At 38.7% G+C, this 20,313-nt stretch overlaps 1 long non-coding RNA gene across 1 annotated transcript in view; it reads left to right on the top strand.

Annotated features, from left to right (window-relative positions):
* LOC122459251 overlaps positions 1-15,011 on the top strand; it is a 169,948-nt gene extending 154,937 nt beyond the window's left edge. Inside the window, exons 3-4 of the long non-coding RNA XR_006279795.1 lie at positions 7,258-7,279; positions 14,988-15,011. This is a non-coding gene — a long non-coding RNA (uncharacterized LOC122459251). The remainder of the gene's footprint in view (positions 1-7,257; positions 7,280-14,987) is intronic.
* Positions 15,012-20,313: the final 5,302 nt, after the last annotated feature.

Below are 20,313 nucleotides of genomic sequence, written 5' to 3'. Positions count from 1 at the left end.
CAGCCAGATACCCAGGAAAGAATTTTCAATAGTAAATCAGATCCCATCCATCTAATATCCCATCTCAGGGGATTTGGCCTATTTACCCTGAATATTTAAAGATCAATTACTTACCAAAATCCCATTATCCCATCATACCATCTCCTCCATAAACTTATCGAGTAGAATCTTAAAACCAGATAGATCTTTTGCCCCCACTGCTTCCCTTGGAAGGTTATTCCAAAACTTCACTCCTCTGATGGTTAAAAACCTTCATCTGATTTCAAGTCTAAACTTCCTGGTGGCCAGTTTATACCCATTTGTTCTTGTGTCCACATTGGTGCTGAGCTTAAATAATTCCTCTCCCTCTCCTGTATTTATCCCTCTGATATATTTATAGAGAGCAATCATATCTCCCCTCAACCTTCTTTTAGTTAGGCTAAACAAGCCAAGCTCCTTAAGTCTCCTTTCATAAGACAAGTTTTCCATTCCTCGGGTCATCCTAGTAGCCCTTCTCTGTACCTGCTCCAGTTTGAATTCATCCTTTTTAAACATGGGAGACCAGAACTGCACACAGTATTCTAGGTGAGGTCTCACCAGTGCCTTGTATAACGGTACTAAAACCTCCTTATCCCTACTGGAAATGCCTCTCCTGATGCATCCCAAAACCGCATTAGCTTTTTTCACAGCCATATCACATTGGCAGCTCATAGTCATCCTATGATCAACCAATACTCCAAGGTCCTTCTCCTCTTCCGTTACTTCTAATTGATGCGTCCCCAACTTATAACTAAAATTCTTGTTATTAATCCCTAAATGCATAACCTTACACTTCTCACTATTAAATTTCATCCTATTACTATTACTCCAGTTTACAAGGTCATCCAGATCCTCCTGTATAATATCCCGATCCTTTTCCGAATTGGCAATACCTCCCAGCTTTGTATCTGCAAACTTTATTAGCACACTCCCACTTTTTGTGCCAAGGTCAGTAACAAAAAGATTAAATAAGATAGGTCCCAAAACCGATCCCTGAGGAACTCCACTGGTAACCTCCCTCCAACCTGACAGTTCGCCTTTCAGTAGGACCCGTTGCAGTCTCCCCTTTAACCAATTCCTTATCCACCTTCTGATGTTCATATTGATCCCCATCTTCTCCAATTTAACTAATAATTCCCCATGTGGCACGATATCAAATGCCTTACTGAAATCTAGGTAAATTAGATCCACTGCATTTCCTTTATCTAAAAAAATCTGTTACTTTTTCAAAAAAGGAGATTAGGTTGGTTTGGCACGATCTACCTTTTGTAAAACCATGTTGTATTTTGTCCCATTTACCTTTGACTTCAATGTCCTTCACTAATTTCTCCTTCAAAATTTTTTCCAGGACCTTGCATACTACAGATGTCAAACTAATTGGCCTGTAGTTACCTGGATCACTTTTTTTTCCTTTCTTAAAAATAGGAACTATATTAGCAATTCTCCAATCATTCGGTACTATTCCTGAGTTTACAGATTCATTAAAAATTCTTGCTAATGGGCTTGCAATTTCAGGTGCCAATTCCTTTAATATTCTTGGATGAAGATTATCTGGGCCCCCCGATTTAGTCCCATTAAGCTGTTTCAGTTTCGCTTCTACCTCTGATATGGTAATATCTACCTCTATATCCTCCTTCCCATTTGTCATGCTACCATTATCCCCAAGATCCTCTTTAGCCTTATTAAAGACTGAGGCAAAGTATTTGTTTAGATATTGGGCCATGCCTAGATTATCTTTAACTTCCACTCCATCCTCAGTGTTTAGAGGCCCCACTTCTTCTTTCTTAGTTTTCTTCTTATTTATATGGCTATAGAACCTTTTACTATTGGTTTTAATTCCCTTTGCAAGGTCCAACTCTACTCGACTTTTAGCCTCTCTGACTTTATCCCTACATCTTCTGACCTCAATTAGGTAGCTTTCCTTGCTGATCCCTCCCATCTTTCACTCCCTGTATGCTTTCTGCTTCTTCATAATCACCTCTCTAAGATGCTTGCTCATCCAGCTTGGTCTACAACTCCTTCCTATGAATTTTTTCCCCTTTCTTGGGATACAGGCTTCCGATAGCTTCTGCAGTTTTGATTTAAAGTAATCCCAGGCCTCAACTGCCTTTAGATCCATAAGTTCTTCAGTCCAATCCACTTCCCTAACTAATTTCCTTAATTTTTGAAAGTCAGCCCTTTTGAAATCAAAAACCCTAGTTGCAGATTTATTTTTGTTAATCCTTCCATTTAGTTTGAACTGAATTAGCTCATGATCACTTGAGCCAAGATTGTCCCCTACAACCATTTCTTCTATGAGGTCCTCGCTACTCACCAAAATTAAATCTAAAATGGCATCCCCTCTAGTCGGTTCAGCAACTACTTGATGAAGGAATCCATCAGCTATCGCATCTAGGAAAATCTGAGCCCTATTATTATTACTAGCACTGGTCCTCCAGTCTATATCTGGGAAGTTAAAGTCTCCCATGATCACGCAGTTTCCATTAGTATTTACTTTATTAAAGACATTAAAAAGGGCTCTATCCATAACCAAATTAGATCCCGGAGGTCTATAGCACACCCCAAGCACTATCGCAGGAGAGGCTTTACTAGTTTTCTTCCCCAATGTAATTTTTGCCCAGACAGACTCTGTCTTATCCATTGCATCGCTTCTTATTTCTTTACATTCTACCTCATCGTTGATATACAATGCTACTCCACCCCCTTTACCTTTGTTTCTGTCTTTCCTAAAGAGCACATACCCTTCAATACCTGTAGTCCAGTCATGACTACTATTCCACCATGTTTCTGTTATCCCTATAATATCTGGTTTCACTTCCTGCACCAGTAGCTCTAGTTCCTCCATTTTGTTACCTAGACTCCTCGCATTGGTGTAGAAACATCTTAATTTTTGCTGTTTGGCCTCGCTCACATTTTGTACCCTATTAGGCACAGTCATTCTACAGCCAGTATAACCTATTAGACTAGTATCCACACCGCCCTCGCTCCTTATATACATTCTCCTACCCATGGCTGTATCCTTTCTTACTTCATCTTCTTCCCTCTCAATGCTAAAATCTGGCGTGGAGATTTTCTGGACATCTCCCATCCATCTCCCCCCAATTCCTAGTTTAAAGCTCTCTTTATCAGTTGTGCGAGCCTCGATCCTAGAAGTCTATTTCCTTCCCTACTCAGATGAAGTCCATCCCGAGAGAACTGACCTCTGTCCGTGAATGCCTCCCAGTGGCCATACATCCCAAAGCCCTCCTTATAGCACCACTGCCTAAGCCATCTGTTGACAGTCATAATCTTGTCACACCTTTGTTGCCCTTCTCTAGGAACAGGAAGGATCCCGCTAAAGATCACCTGAGCCTCAATTTCCTTAAGCGTCTTCCCCAGCCTAGCATAGTCTCCCTTGATACTTTCCAGCGAGAATCTGGCTGTATCATTTGTTCCCACATGAAGGATAATTAGGGGATTCTTTCCCGCTCCCTTGAGGATCCTTTTCAATCTCAGGTCTACATCCCGTATCTTAGCACCCGGAAGACAGCACACCCTTCTATTCTCAGGATCAGCTCTAGTTACAGGCCTGTCTATTCTTCTCAATAAAGAGTCCTCGATCACATAGACCTGCCTTTTCCTGGTGACAGTGCTATTCTCCAGTCTCTCCCCTGTTCCCTCTGGCTGCAAGTTCTTTCCATTCCTATTTTCCCTTACAATTCTCTTCAACCCATCCTGTATCCTCCTGGGGCTCATATTTGGTGAAGTCTCCCTTGACTCTTCCCCTTTTTCTATAGGGCTAGCCTCTCTTCTCTTCTTCCTTACCCTTCCACCTTCAGCGACTACCTGCTGAGCCCCTTCTTCATTTTCCAACTCTGCAAACCTGTTCCTAAGCTCTATTTCTCCTTCACTAGCCCGTCTTTTTCTCTGCCTGCTTCTTTGAGTCACATGTTTCCACTGACCACTTTCCTCATCCAGTCTCTCCTCAAAATTCCCCAGCCCTGCTTCCATCCGTGAGTCTGAGCTTTTCCCTTCAGATACCTCATATCTTTGCTCCATCATCTGCTCAAACCCCTTCCTAAACTCAACCAGACTTTCCACCTGCATCTCCAAACCTCGGATCTTTTCCTCCATCAGCTCTATCAGACGGCATTTCATGCAGACAAAACTCTTACCGGTTCCCCCCTCCAGGATCATGTACATACCACAGCTTCCACATCCAGTCATCCTCAATGTGTCTTTCACTGCAGGAGTCACTCCCACAGCTTCCTCTGTATCTGTCATCTCCTTCCCACCTAAATCCTGTTAATCTGGGAAACACAAGCCACACCAAAAAGACCACCCCCCCAGCAAAAGCAAACCCCAAACAAGCACAATACAAACCCCCTTTTCAAAAACTCCCACTCAAACTCCCCTGTTTAGAGCTCTGTTTGCTAGCTCCTGTGCCGCTGCAGCTGTCTGTGCCACTGCCTGACTGGCTGGCTACCTTTATAGGGCCCCTAGTCAGAAGCCCCACCCCCTAGGCAGGGCTCAGCTGCTCTCTCAGCACAAAGCCCCACCCCCTAATCAGGCTCAGCTGCTCTCCCAGCACAAAACCCCTACACACACACAAATACAAATACTAAAAATACAAAACCAAGTACAACTACCTTCTCCTCCAACAGAACTCCCACTCCCACTCCCACTCCCACTCCCACTCCCCTGTTTAGAGCTCTGTTTGCTAGCTCCTGTGCCGCTGCAGCTGTCTGACCAAGAATCAGCATCAACAGAGTTAAATGAAGAAGCTGAAATTGGTAAGTTAGTAAAAAAATATTTTCTATTAAAAAGACATGTGATGCACCTATGAAACAGTCTTGGCTTTAGCCAGTAAACTGCTATATTTAAACCAAAATGACATATTGCAACATTATCCAAGAAATATGAAAGGATTAAAATCTTAACCCTGCAGTGAGTGACCACACAACTGGACTATTTCCTAGTTTTAGAGCCTCAGCCGTCAAGGTGCCTCATCTCCCAACAAAGGCAATTGGAGTTCAGAAACTTTCAGGAGGTAACGACAGCCTTGGAAGACTGGAATTACAGAATGGTAATTTGCCATTATGGGCCAAATTGTCTGGTAGTGTAAATGACCAGCTCCTTTGAAGTCAAAGGAGCTAAATTGGTTAATACCTGCAGGTTTATAAATGAATCAGGGTCTAAATCACTTTCAAGTTTAACTGCCTCTTGGAAAAAAAACAAGAATAAATAAATAGGCATTTATTTATTGTCAGAAAGAGAAACTACAAAGCAAAATATAAAACAAATTGTGGGACACAAAATACAGAATGACTATAAAGGATACCTTATATATGTTTGTATGACAGACAGCTTTTCTTAAATTCCTGTACTCTAGGTCGAGAATACAGAATGTTTCAGCTTTACTAGTCTCTCTATGCCAAAGCATATTATATCAGCAGCCTATTGTGAATTTTGTGAACAGAAGTTCTCTTTTGTTTGTTTCCTTTCTCTGAGCTGTCTTTATTTGTCTGTCTTTAGACTGTGATCTGCACAGACTAGTGACCATACCTTCTTAAATGTCTGAAATTTGACTAGCATATCTTGGGCATGACCACAAACAAATAATAAGACATTGACAGGGAGTCAAAGATTCTTTCACCCCTCTTCATTATAAGTAAACTAACCTCTGTGCAGTGGGCCAGCAGAAGACTTATTCACTACATAAATCCCCCTGGAACTCTCAAAATAAGACATCAGTGGTATCTAGGCCTTGATCCAGCACTCTGCACAGGTACTAATTTCACTCTTTATGAGAAGCATCTGTGGAGAGGGAAACAAAAAGCAGAGTAACTGGAAAGGTTAATGAATAAGTTACAAGTTTTCTGGAAAGAAACAAAGGAATGTGAAGAATATATAAAAGGTAAAGGTAGGCTCAACAGAGGAGAGAGTACCTGAAAAACATAATTTTTGATGGATGAGAGAATTAAGAACTAGCCATAAACAAACTAGGGAAATATAGTCTAGATGAACCTACTATAAGGTGTGGACAGAATTGGTTGGAAAACCATACTCAGAGTAGTCAAAATTGTTCACAGTAAAACTGGAAGGGTATATCAAATTGGGTCTCATAGTGATCTGTCCTGGGTCCAGTTCTATCAATATCTTCATAAATGATTTGAGTTCAGGGCAGCATGACCTAGTGACCAGAGTCAATACAGTGGCTCTTGAATTCAGGGCAGCATGGCCTAGTGACCAGAGTCAATATAATGGCTCTCAGATATGGGGCAGTGTGGCAAAGTGACCAATACCTGGAGGACCATCACCAGGGGGATGTTGCCCTGGGTAGTGAGCCTTGGGCCCCCCTGACTCTCCCGGGCCACAACCTAGGAGTGTCAGAGCAGTTCCCCACTGGGTCAGTGGGGAATCTCACGAAAACACGCTGACCTCACACAGGTGAGAGATACCATTCACTCACCCTCCCTGGGTCACTTCCTACTGTACTTCTTGAAGCTGCAGTCCACGGGGCATCGGGGTGTCAGCATAATTAATTCCATAGGACTCTGTTGGCCAAGATCTCCAGTCCAGATCTCGGGCTCTTCAGCTCACGTAGGCAAGCGCTGTGATGGCTCCTCAGATGGAGCCTCCACCAGGTACTTCCTCTCCTGGAGGTCAACCCAGACTGAGCCCTGCTCCCTTTTATACTAGCATAGCACTTGGCGCATGTCCAGTACAGTCTGAGGGGTGGGACGTCCTCCACCCATAGTGTGGGGTTAATCTCTTCTGGCCCAGTGGGGTGTATGCACACCCTGTCCCATAAGGGTAGTTAAGCATTGGAACATATGATCTATCTATCTATTGTGGCATCTCCGTCAAGCACAGGTTAGACAAACACCTGTCAGGGATGGTCTAGATCAGGGGTTCTCAAACTGTGGGTCGTGACCCCAAGGTGGGTCATGACCCCATTTTAATGGGGTCACCAAGGCTGGTGTTGGCCCCTGGCCCAAGCAAGTCTGAAGCCCAAGCCCAAGCCCCACCACACAGGGCTGAAGCTGAAGCCGAACCCCCACTGCCTGGGGCTAAGGTTACATGCCCCCCACCCAAGGGAGAACCCCTCGGGCTTCAGCTTTCCCCTCCCCCCCCTGAGCCTGGGGTGGCTGGGCTTGGGTGGGCTCGGTCTTTGGTCCCCCCTTCTGGGGTCATGTAGTAATTTTTGTTGTTAGAAGGGGGTCACAATGAAATAAAGTTTGAGAACTGCTGGTCTAGATAATACTTAGTCTGCCTCAGTGTAGGGGACTGGACTTGTTGACCTATCAAAGTCCCTTCCGGTCTTACATTTCTATGATTTATAGTGTAGATTAGCAACTGCGTGTGAGAATAGAGTAAGGATTGAATTTAAAAATAAAAGGGTCAGAAAGAGATCACTCATTAATCTGTAAAGAATATTGTGAAGAATATAGTTTTATTGGACTAAATTGAACCATAGTATAATGAATGTTACCTTAGCACCCCCTAGACTTCCTATACCCAGTATGCAGGTATAACTGCATAGAGGTCAATAGAACTATACCAGGGATGTATTTCAGCCATTCTTTTAGAAGTCTTTGAAGTTAGGAAGGCTCAAGAAATTCTTTGGGACCATCCCAGCCATCACCACCACAAACCATGGTGAAGAACCACTGGATTAAGTAGAAAATAGGTTTCTTGCAGCTGGACAGGTTTATGGTTTTGTTCAAAGTTATCATGTTATAAAGACTGCTGAGAGCTGGTCATAGAATATAGGAGAGGAGAAGATCTGCCATGGTTTTAATCTGGGATGGTTGTAGGTGCTATGCCCCCATTTCAGACTTATCTTTGTTTGACATTTTCTGACTGTACATAACCTAGTTCTAGAGCACCCACAGCAGAATTCAGAGGTCTGCATGTGGCTGACCCATGCAGAGGTTCAAGGACCCATAGCTGTTTGTTTCCAGATATTCTAACATTTGGGGTTTTAAAATTATTGAATTTTGTTAAGTACAATTATTTGGGGGGATATTAACTGAAAAAGTCTTTTAATCTTGAATGTTTTTACATTTTGTTTGTGACCACAGTGTTATAATTTGGGATCATTGTACAAACCCTTCCCTTTTCACACACTATTTTTGCTGCAGTAATATCATTCCCGTCTTTTTTCTCTCCCCTTTCTGAAACTGGATCAAGGACTAGAAGCAGGCTTTTAACTTTGCCCTTTGATGTACTTTTATCACAAAAGGAGGCAAAAGTAAAAAGCATTACTTCCGTATTAATATAGTGTTGGCTGCTGAAATGAGGTCCTAGGGAAAAAATAATTAAGACTGTGAGATACAAATCAGCCACATGTTAAAACCTTTCCCCCTCCATATAACATGCCAAATCTCAGAAAAATACCTATTATTATATCAGTTAGAAGAACTCAGAGATGCAGGATATAAAGTATATCAGTCACCAAGGCAGACTTCAGGATAATCCACTAATCCAGACAGATGAAAGGAAATGCAGATTTTATGCACTCTTGAGAATGGCAGCCTGTCAAAAAATAGATCCTTCTGTTCCGCTTGCCAAAAAGGAGAGGAAGAAAGATCTCCCTCTCAGAAACACACACGCACACACACACACGCACACTTTGTCTATGTTTCAGAGAAACATTTATCAACATTATTACTGAAATCAATCTGCAAACATGTACAGGGAGGAACTTTTTATTTCTCTTAACAACATTAAAGCAAACATATCTCTTGAAGAAATGCAATGGTCCATTTCAGAAATATAAAAGAATATTTTGTAAAGGATCAATATATATCAGCTCAGGAGAGTTTTTTGTTTGTTTTTTGTGTGTTGTTCAAAATAAAGTCTTTACATCTAACTGGTGCACAAGGAGAATAAGAACAGAATGATTTTGTTTATAAAGACATCTTAATTCAAATGACAAATTCTGCTAAATGTCTTCAAACTTTTTTTGATTCAGAGTTTTTCACAGTGAGTTGGGTTCTATCACCCTCACTCGAGATGAATAGCCTCGTGACTTCAACTGGAATAATTGCATAATAAGGTTTTTACTCAACCTGAGTCAGGTTGGCAAAAGCTGGCCTATTGTTTTTAATATGATGGTGCACTTTCATTTAAATCTCAAGTGGCATTTAAGGGATTCACTTTCTTGGAAAAGATACAGAATGTACTTTGAGGAGAGAAAAACAAACATGAGTGATCACTTTAGCTTCTCCTTTCCCTTATATTTAAGCTATTTGTCCTTTATGTACATTGAGGGTAGAAGGCAAAGGTCGGGATGGAAAATCAAGGAGGGGCAAAGTAGATATAGTCAACATTTTAAAAGTATGCACTGTCCTCTAATGTGCAAAATGTGCATAATCGCTGAAGTGAGTAAATATTCATGTTTGGGAGGAAAAATTAATCCATTAAAAATCCTCTACAAATGTTAAAAAAGAGATGATACACAAAGAATGAACCACTAAGCACTTTTGGTTTTGCTAAACAAAGTATCTGATTTTGTTACTAGTACACATTATTAAATGGATATTGCTACATGCACACAGATTTGTGTTAATGTCAAAGATTTAGCCATGCTATTTGCATTCTATAATTCCTATTCTTATATTTTAAACAGTTTGCATTTGTGTAATTTTCGAAGTCATACGTACTTTCATATTCATAGATAAAGAATTATAGGGGTGTGTGTGTGCATGATAATATAGTTTCTATTGGTTAAAAGTCATAATAAATGAAAAAACTCCCTTACATTAAACATCCTTTACAATTTCCAAAAGATTATTAGTTACCCTTTATCAAACAGAGCACTGCAAAATCAGTCTGATATTCTGTAGGTCAAGATACATCAACTGCAGTTCTGTAGCATATTTATTTTCAGTGTTCTTAAATATTTTTTTAAATATCAAGATTTCTTTTCTTTTACAAAATGTATTACAAACGTTACTGTACTACTTCAGCATCATACAAAAATGTGGTCCCTAATCGACTGCAAAAGTGAGATTCTCTACTCCATTCATGGTATGGTTACAGTTGGCAGCTATGGACAACTGGGGAGATTGAAGTGACCTCATTTTGTGTATGGAAGGAAAAGAGGGATTAGAAGGGAAGTGAGACATTAACAATCCTCCACATGGTGTAGACTACTTGCAAGAGAGGGCTCTAGTGGAAAACACACAGTCCACTAGCACTCTGTGTCCAGGTGGGAGGATTTCCTTCCTCCAGTTTACACAGAGAACCCCTGGTCAAGGCCTGTTTACTTGAATATTACTCTGGAAGAGACACTTTGAATACAGAATATATATACTCATCTTCACTGTTTGAAGGGTTAAGATTTAAATAGAATAATAAGAAAATTCATCATTCACCCTAACCTGACCAGGCATGGCCCCTACCTTTACACACTGTTCTGAGACACTAGCAAAAACTGCATTATGGAGGGAAATTATTCTGAATATTTTTATTTCTGTTAATTTTGCATCTCAGCAGTCACTTTATTTTGAATAGAGATTTGGGATTATAGATGTAATGTAATAATATTAATTGTTAATTATTATTAATTATTATTATTTATTATTATTGTACTGTGGTAGTGCCTAAGTACCCCAATCATTGATCAGAATCCCACTACACTAGTTGCTGTACAAATACACATAACAGAAAGAAAGCCCCTGTCCCAAGGAGGTTGCAATCTAAGTATTAGGCAAGGGACAACAGATGCCTAGAACAAACAGACAGGGAGGACACAAAGGTAACAATGAGACAACACTAGTCATATGAAAAACAGTGGCCTAATCATCAATTGTTTTCAGGCACCACAGAGAGGAGATTTAAGGAGGGATTTGAAGAAGGGCAAACATGGCTTTGCAGATATTTATGGAGAGCTCTTTCTAATATGAGTGGCAGCATAGGAGGAAGTATGAAGGATATATAATCCCAAAGTATCATTATATTTTATGTTAATATGTATTTTATTATGTAATAGTTTATAATTATATCTACCTTTCTTGTTAAGAGTTCTAGAAGACTTAATTAAACCTGGTTTAAAATCTTGAAATAAAAGATGCTATAGAAGTGTAAGGTATTGCTATTTATTATTGAGGCATTGCAATCTTAGTAACAATTGGAACCAACATCATTTCAATGAAATACCAATTATACCTTTCACAATACATGTGGACACAATGGCTTAATTTTGCACTTGGGTGCCTCTCGGGCATCCCTCCTTGTGGGCACAATCTATAATGTTGTGCAATACCATGTAATACTATCATGCCACCTCAGATGTGTTTTCCCTTAAATCAAAGGGAATTTTCTGAAAGAAAGGGTGCAGGATCAGACCCTAGTTTGTAAGAACACAGTATAGGTATAAGCATCGACTGATTCAGTTTTGATTTTTTAATTTAATATCACAGCTTTTGTTTAAAAATTGACTTCTATGTGTGAATAGTAAGTCTCAACTTTATCTTGATTGTGAACATAACAAATAGAATCCCGAAGGATTCTATTTAATCAGAACAGTAAGTTAAATCATTTGTTGGAATTTGTTTAGTTGATATATTCTCATTGGCAATATATATAAGATTGCACATTGATTCTGCATTGTAACATAACATATAGGGTCACTTTTTCATCACTATATTTGCAGGAGGAATTTGAAATGTAAAATTTGCATGTTTAATTTTGCGTCCACTTTTGGACAAATCTGGACTTTTTTAGGTGTGAATCAGATAATTATCTGGACTGGTGCCTATAATTCAAATGTGTTGAAATAAAAGAAAATAGTGATACCACGCCCTGCTGTTTATAACTCTTAAACATTTTCAGGAGATGAAAAGTCTTCATCTGACTTTTTCCTTCAGAAAGTAACTTGTCTCTTCTATGCTGGGGCTAATGTCCATGAAGTTTTCACTAATTACAGGCTACCAGCCTGTTGCTTTAAGACTGTTTGTACTGTGCAATTTTCTAAACTAATTCTCCTCCAGTGTGGGTTCAAATGAACACTCACATTTTCTTTCCTGGTTAATGGCTGAATAGTGCAATGTGTTGAATCTCCCATTACCTGCACTTCAAACATGTTCTCACAGTTACTAACAGGACTACTATTATTATTTTTAGGTTGCCAGAGATGGACTGAAGCCATCCCTGAGAGGATGTGAAACTGAACAGGCAAAGAATGAGTGATTTACATCAACCACAAGTACACTATTCATGAGGACGCTACAAGCCATTCATTTGAAAAGCTATTCTAATGAATGGGATTCATACCTCTAAAATAAACCAAAGAGGGTCTGCCAACATCTTCCCAGAATAATCCTTGATATCAAAAGTTGAATATATGGAGTCTTTCAGCAAATCAATTCAGGCATGGGATGTAAATATTAGAAATATATAAAATGTATATGGTAACTTCTGTCTATTACTGGAGAGCACTGAAAAGCATGTTTGTTTTTCTTCCCCCATAGGAAATTATTTTAATACAAATTTCATGGATTTCCAGCTGAATCTCGTACTGAACTCACTGTCAGTGGTCATTTATTATTTGAGTCCCTGCCTATACCATTTCTGAATTCCACTATTTTTTATTAAACATTTTTCCCTTTCCAAACTTTAATATACACTCACTGCACTCTTATGACCTGTTCCTGCCTCCATGGCAGTAAATGGACTTCATTTGGAGAAGGATTGAGTCCATAGACAAGGCCTTCCAGAAATGAATAGCATTAAATGCTGTTTTGAAATCACATTAGACCCTAGCATAGGATAGACAATAGGTAAAATGTATTTTCAGCTTACCCTTTAGTCCATTTACACTTGCAAAGTATTTTAATTCCCTGGGATTTCCCCACCTCTCTTTCTACTAATTACACAATACACTAGTTTAGACTGATGAACATTTGCCATTTGTTTCTGATTATGTGTACTGCATTCTGAAGGCATTTAAGTACAATTTATTTCCAATAATCCACTTATAAGCATTAGCAAGATCAGCATTTACAGTTTAATTATCTGTTTTCATGCCATAAAATTCAGCAGTGGCCTGCTGTATTTTATGAATTTTTTTACAACATTTATAGATAAACATCATACCTGTCTAATTTTTTCTCACATGATCCTTAAATTCTTCCATAGGAATTGTTTTCTGTGTAACAAAATTGAGCCAATTCTACAAGCTTTTCTGGATTAAATGATACTAGTGTTTAACAAAGCAATATTCCAGCTCCCAAGTCGATAAGATAGGATGGTAAAGACTTCGTCCAGCAGATCATAGAATACTGTGTTGAATTCATGATCCCAGTCTTTATCTCCAAGATGCCTAATGGTTGAGGATATGTAAAAAAATAATCACCTAAAATCTGGGATGAGGATCATGGTCAACAACAGTACTCCTCTGACACAATGGAATTGTCTGCCACATGGGTAAAGCTCATTTGTCCCCTTTCCTATAACATTGGTCTATGTCTTTTTTCCATCCATCCATTTCTGCTGCTCTTATTAATACATGTTGCCTAAGACTCTTTATTTTGCATCTCTTTGTGTGTGTATGTGTGTGCATGTGTGCAAATCTTTTGTTAGATTTGTTATAGAAAGCAGACATAAAAAACAAAAAGATTAGTCAGTCTCCTTTGTTGACAAAGCTGACAAGAAATTCTCCAACTAATAGTTTCACCACTGTTTCTTGTAGTGATGAGTCATCTCCACTTGGGAATTCTGTATTTCCATTGGCATGGGTGCATATATGCTACATTGATAGCAGCTTCAGTAACGGTTCCACACAAAGAAATGTATCTTAACTTAGCTGTTCTGAGTAACCAGTTCTGTGAAGAAAAAATTCCAGCTGATACAAAATTGAGTTCTACAAGAACGAAAGTGAGGTCAGGTGTGAAGTCTTGCAATAGTGAAATCAATTCAAGGAAACATTTAAAAGGGTTTTAAAATGTCATCACAAGATTGATAGAGGTTTATGTGATGGCAAAATGAAGATAAATAAGATTCAAAAGGTTCAACAGCAGATAGAAAAGATACACTACCCAATGACAGCCTGAAAGGACAAGTATATCAAGGACTTATCTAACATCAGAAGGCTCAGACTGCCAATGCTATTGAAGACTGTATTCTATTCCTTTCTCCTGAGAGCTCTCTAGGGATATCACAGTAATTTTGCTATGGGGTTTCTCCATTGATGTCTGGAGTTATTGTTGATTTATATTAGTGTTAGAAGAAAATTCTAACCCTGGTCTATACGTTTGTCACAGTCTAGTCTTTTAAGGCTTTTCTAAGCTAAATAAACAACTTGAGTGACCATTGAAAGGTACTAATTTATAAGTAATAATTCAGAATTATTGTACTCAAGAACATTTTAGGTATGAATCTATACAAATGCCTATCAAAACCATAGAATTAACAGAGCAGTATACTATGAGACAATAGGTACTTCTAAAATATTACATGAGGAAAGTAAAAGAGCTGACCAACAATAATGTTATGAGTATAAGATATATTCCCCAACAATATAGTTGACAACTGTGGTTCTGAACCAGAGTACAATTGTGATTATATTCCATGCCAAATGTGATTCAAGACAAAAAACTATATTAAAGGAATATTAAGATTACAATGTGAAGCATTCAAAAGTTGTAAATGCCAAAGGTAAGGTTGTAAATACAATCTTTACTCTACTCCCTTATGTGTATGCATTATGGCATAGTATGATGCTGTTATTTCCACTGTCTCATGCACAGGTTTGAACAATGCAGAGTGAATAAGGCATCAATTCAACATTTATGTACTACCATACTATTCAATGAGTGGATCCCTACCTCATTCACTGGATACCAACCAAACTGCACTGGACATTAGGAAAAAATTCCTAACTGTCAGGGTGGTTAAGCACTGGAATAAATTGCCCAGGGTAGTTGTGGAATATCCATCATTGCAGATTTTGAAGAGCAGATTAAAGAAACAATTGTCAGGGAGGGGACTGAACTAGACAACTTCTTGAGGTCCCTTCTGGTTCTATAATTCTATGATTCTATGAAAGAGACAGGGGTCTTCTGACTGAGTCCTGAAAAGTTGAGAGGGAACAGGGCGGTCAGCTAAAGGTCCATGAAAATGCTGGAGGTAAGAGGGGTTTAAAGGAATGTGGGAAGTCCTGGGCCAGTAGGATTGGGATGATGGGGAGGTTTCAAACTAAATTTTTTTTTCCAAGCACCTCCTGTCAGGGGATGCCAGGAATATTCTTTCCTTTCCTGCCGAGGATGGGTGAGCAGTGTTTCGATGAAGGATTTGTTGGTTTGATTAGCATTTGGCAATTACACCTGCTTTTGAGTCATACTCAGATAAAACTTAGTTTAAGTCTCACTTTGAATGTAAACCAAAAGTGAAGCTCAAGAACAGTCAAAACTACCAAGTTATGCAGAGTTTATAGCAACAATTTGATTTTTACTGAAGCAGAAACTGTATGTTTATGTGTACTGTTACTTAAAATCTGCAACACAGAGCAGACAGGAGAGGGACATAGCAATGTTCTAGGCAGAAGTTCTACAGTGAAACATAGGGACACAGACTAGTATTGCCCTGAGCGGTAGCTGATGTGCGACCTTATAGGACAGCTTCTCAATGGTAGAGAAATCTGTGACACAATAGTATACTGTCATTGTAACTTGTTTTATTTACACATATATAGCAATCATGGAACAGAGATAATTACAAAAGACATGGAGGCAATCTCTTCTTTCAACACCAACACCAGTGCCTGATTCCCAGGGAGCAACGCCATCTCAAGAATTTTCTCCAGTTAGACAGATTAAGTCAAAAAGCAAAATATTCTCCTGTTTCCCACTGCTTCCCACAAAGGACCCACACTAGCAAAACTAACGGAACCAGCATTTCTTCAAAGACTAAAAACTTGGTCTCCCACTAAAAATAAAAACTTTTAAGACTATGTGTAACAGCACTATTTGGTGACTATTCCCATAACTAATTTTCCTTATTTTAAATAATCCCTGTTCAGTGTTTGAGGAAAGTAACTCTTTCAGTGATTTTTTTCTCATAGTCACATGACAGAAACTTTGCTTGAGGTACTTGATCTCTTAGAAATCATTCAGAAGAAGCATTAATTTTAATGGAAATATGTAAACTGTTGATTCAGATTATTAACCATCGCTCTAATAATAATGAAAAGGGAGATATTTAGATACTTAAAAAAATCCGACTTATTTTACAGCGTAAATGCTAAGGGTTTTGAGACATGTGCTATCATTTATTGTGATTTGCTAAGCAGACTTTTTCTATATCAGACACTTTCCTTTTATTTGGTAACTTAGTGAATTGGTAGCAGTTGATACAATGAAGAATTAGACTCAGTAACATGGTTTCTATAGGTTTCAGAGTAGCAGCCGTGTTAGTCTGTATTCGCAAAAAGAAAAGGAGTACTTGTGGCACCTTAGAGACTAACAAATTTATTGGAGCATAAGCTTTCGTGAGCTACAGTTCACTTCATCGGATGCATTTGGTGGAAAAAGCAGAGGAGAGATTTATATACACACACACACACACACACAGGGAATGTTCTCTGTGTGTGTGTGTGTATATAAATCTCTCCTCTGCTTTTTCCACCAAATGCATCCGATGAAGTGAGCTGTAGCTCACGAAAGCTTATGCTCCAATAAATTTGTTAGTCTCTAAGGTGCCACAAGTACTCCTTTTCTTTATGGTTTCTATAGTAGTTGTTGAGAGAGTGCCTGACCTTCAAAAAGTTCTCCTTTTTTGTGAATATACTGTTGTACCTTCAGTGAATTGGAGAGAAATATCTTGCTTTGTTTCTTCTGTCTTCCGCTAATATTTCATGATGTCTAGAACTAATACAAAGATATTGAACAAAGGAGACTCTTGATAAGCTACACCTCTGCAAATGTTTGGTTTTGGTAAATACAATATTTATTCTTACCAGGTATTCTGTTAAGTGGGTTCCGTTGTATCGATTTGAATTTCTTTGTGTAAAAACGGCAGAAATTAAATGTATTTTAATATCAATTTTTGTATTGATTGTTTTATGCTTTGTATAGAATCTGTGATTACTCTAACACTTCTCAGCTTATGTTGTCTAGTATAATGAAATCCTTTCTCAAAGTGGCATTTCTCATTTCTATGATTTTATTCCTGCACTGGCAGGAAGATGGACTGAATGATCTGAGAGGTCACTTCTATCTATAACCACTGTGCCTCTCGGCCGAACTTTGAAATGACCAAAAGTGTGTAATTTTTGATATTTATTTCATATAACAGCCACAGGAGTTGTCTTGGACAGAAAAAAACATTTCTAAGAGCTTCTTTTGTAAACAAATACACAACAACACAAAGCCAAATTCTACTCCGAGGTGCATCACTGACGTAAGTTGTCAGGTTACACTGGGTTGTCCCAATTAATGGAGAGGAACATTTGGCACAAACAGTGCCATAAACAATCAAGTCAACAGCAAAACTAGTCCATAAACATCCTAAACTCTAAGCTAAATGTCCCTTGGGAATATTTGATTTCATGCTAAGATGGGTCCAATCTATTTCACAGCTAAGATTAATTTAGTACTTTCTTTTTCCAGTTCTTTGCATGTCACAATGACTAATTTTAAAGTGGGCACTCAAACCAACGTTCAACACCCAAACAGTCCAGAAGTGTGGGGTGTTTGAAATTTGGATCTGAAATTTTATAACTGGAGCCCACCTTGACTTTAAAGTGAACGTGTTTGTCTAAATCAGCCTTTCCTAATTCTACTCACTCAGGGTAAATTATGTTTGACAGGTGATTAAAGTATCTTAGTTTTATCATTCCCACCACTGTAAAGAGTAAAGAGTGGGCTAGTAGATTTTATGCCTATGTTAGTAAATTTGCATGACAGTTTTGCAAGACTGATCTAAATAAAAAATCCAACATTAAACCACACGTGCAAACACCTTTCCTTGAGATAATTAAAGTAATATAAAATATATATTATCCTTATGATGGAAATGCAAATTGCTAAGAATCATGTCATCTTCTGCTATGTTACTAGTGGATAGCATTCACAATGTTTATGTTCATTACACTAGTTAAAGTTGCTTATAGGTCATTAAATCCCGTGCCTAGAGTTCTCATCTTGGATGATAAAATGCACATTTTCTATCCTTTAAATTAAGAATATATGTGACATTATGGATGTATACTATAGCATGGTTAAGGCAAAACACCATTTCAGAGGGAGAAGGATGAGGCTCTATATCTGTGAAATGAGAAATCCCTGCTCTGTACAAAGAGAGATTAGGGACGGTGTGGTGCAACCATTTTTGAGAGCAGATGCCATCAGTCTTGCACAGAAGTCTCTTAGGAAAACAATAACATTTGAAATTCATGTATCATTTATTTTTTCTTTCTCTTGCTCTTATGTTGTCCCCTTGTTGTAACCTTCCAGAGTCCCAGAAACAGGCAGAATGATCCACGCTTCAGGCCATGGTTCTGTATGAAGATGTGAATGCTAACCAGCAGGAGCAGGAAACAGCTGGAACCTTTTAGCCTCCCAGGCGCCAGTCTGGCCCACATAAAAGAGAGTGTTAGCTAAATGTAAGGAGGATAGAACAATTCAGTGACTGGACAACAGATGGGCTGCACCTCAGAGTCATAATGCTATTAATTTCAGCATACACCTATGTTTGTTGTGAGGCAGTGTCAATTTACTGCCTGGTTAAAGGCTTTACCTTTATCTCTGCTCTGAGAAAGAAAAGACATCCAGAGGTGTTTGTTCACTGCATCTTGCTTTGCTTTCTCTTTGTTTTGAGGAGGAATAGGTTCCCAAGAACATGGAAGGGTTTTCAGATCATTTGTACTCTTGCTCTGTCCCAGAGAGTCAAAGACAGATACTTTGTCCTACTAGAGAGGGAGGAAATAGTCACGGAGGAGTTTGCTGAACGAACCTGCTCCCTCAGGTTCAGAGCCTGACGCTGGAACTCCAAAGTACAGGGTAAATTGGAATTCCCTTCACCCCTTACCACTGCCTGGAGACTAATCTATGATAACCAACTTCACAAGGCTGATGCAAACTGTCTTTGGTCACTTAATTGTTGTATTTCCCTTACAGTTATTTGAAATATTCAGCAGAGAGCAAATAATTTTTGGAACAAGTCACATTGCAAAAATGGCCAAGAGTTATGGTTCCCTCCTTCTCACCTCTCCCTATTCATGTGTCTTCTCCAGTTCTATTACTGTTACCTCCACCCTAGCATGCTATGTCTATGTAGTATTGTCTGATTTTGTATTGTCTGGTCTTGCAGGTTTGATAAATTGTAAAATTGCATATTTGCATATTTCTGTTAGAGATCATAGTATTATAGAAATGTAGGACTGGAAGGGACCTTGATAGGTCATCTAGTTCAGTCTCCTGCACTGAGGCAGGACTAAGTATTATAGACTATCCCTGACAGGTGTTTATCTAACTTGTGCTTAAAAAACTCCAATGACGGAAATTCCACAAACTCTGTAGGTAATTTGTTCCAGTGCTTAACTACCCTTATACTTAGAAAGCTTTTCCTAATGTCTAACCTAAATCTCCCTTGCTACAATTTAAACTCATTACTTCTTTTCCTGTGTTCAGTGGATAAGGAGAACAATTTATCATCATGCTCTTTATGACAACCTTTTATAGACTTGAAGACTGTTTTCTCCTCTTCTCCAGATTAACCAAACCCAATTTTCTGCAATCTTTCCTTGTAGGTCATATTTTCCAGACCTTTAATCATTTTTGTTGCTCTCCTCTGACTTCCTCCAAATTGTCCACATCTTTCCTGAAGTGTGGTGCCCGGAACTGGACAGAGTACTTATCAGTGCTGAGTAGAGTGGAAGAATTACTTCTTGTGTCTTGCTTAGAGTACTCCTGCTAATACATCCCAGAATGATGCTTGCTTTATTTTGCAACAGTATTACATTGTTGACTTATATTTAGTTTGTGATCCAAACAGAATTAGTTTGAGAGCCCACGAAGTGTGCAATATTTGGAAATATATAGAAGCTGTAAGTCATTCACCTTTTTGTACTTTTCTATGTCTATTTCTTTATGAAAATCAATAAATAAATCACAAAAGAGTAATTACTTGAAAAGCAAGTTTCTCCATAAAGTTCTAAGTCTGAAAAAAATATCTAGACATACTTTCAATTTTTTCTTCATTTTAAGAAATCTCTTATCTATAGCTATTCTTCAACTACTGACACTTTCAAAGATGAATACAGGATATATATCTGCCACAACTGTCAGCAAGGTAATCACCTCTATT

Source organism: Dermochelys coriacea, chromosome 3 (genome assembly GCF_009764565.3).
Source record: "Dermochelys coriacea isolate rDerCor1 chromosome 3, rDerCor1.pri.v4, whole genome shotgun sequence".
Taxonomy (NCBI): domain Eukaryota; kingdom Metazoa; phylum Chordata; order Testudines; family Dermochelyidae; genus Dermochelys; species Dermochelys coriacea.
The sequence above is the reverse complement of the archived record's forward strand: the minus strand, read 5'-3'. Positions and strand labels throughout refer to the sequence as shown.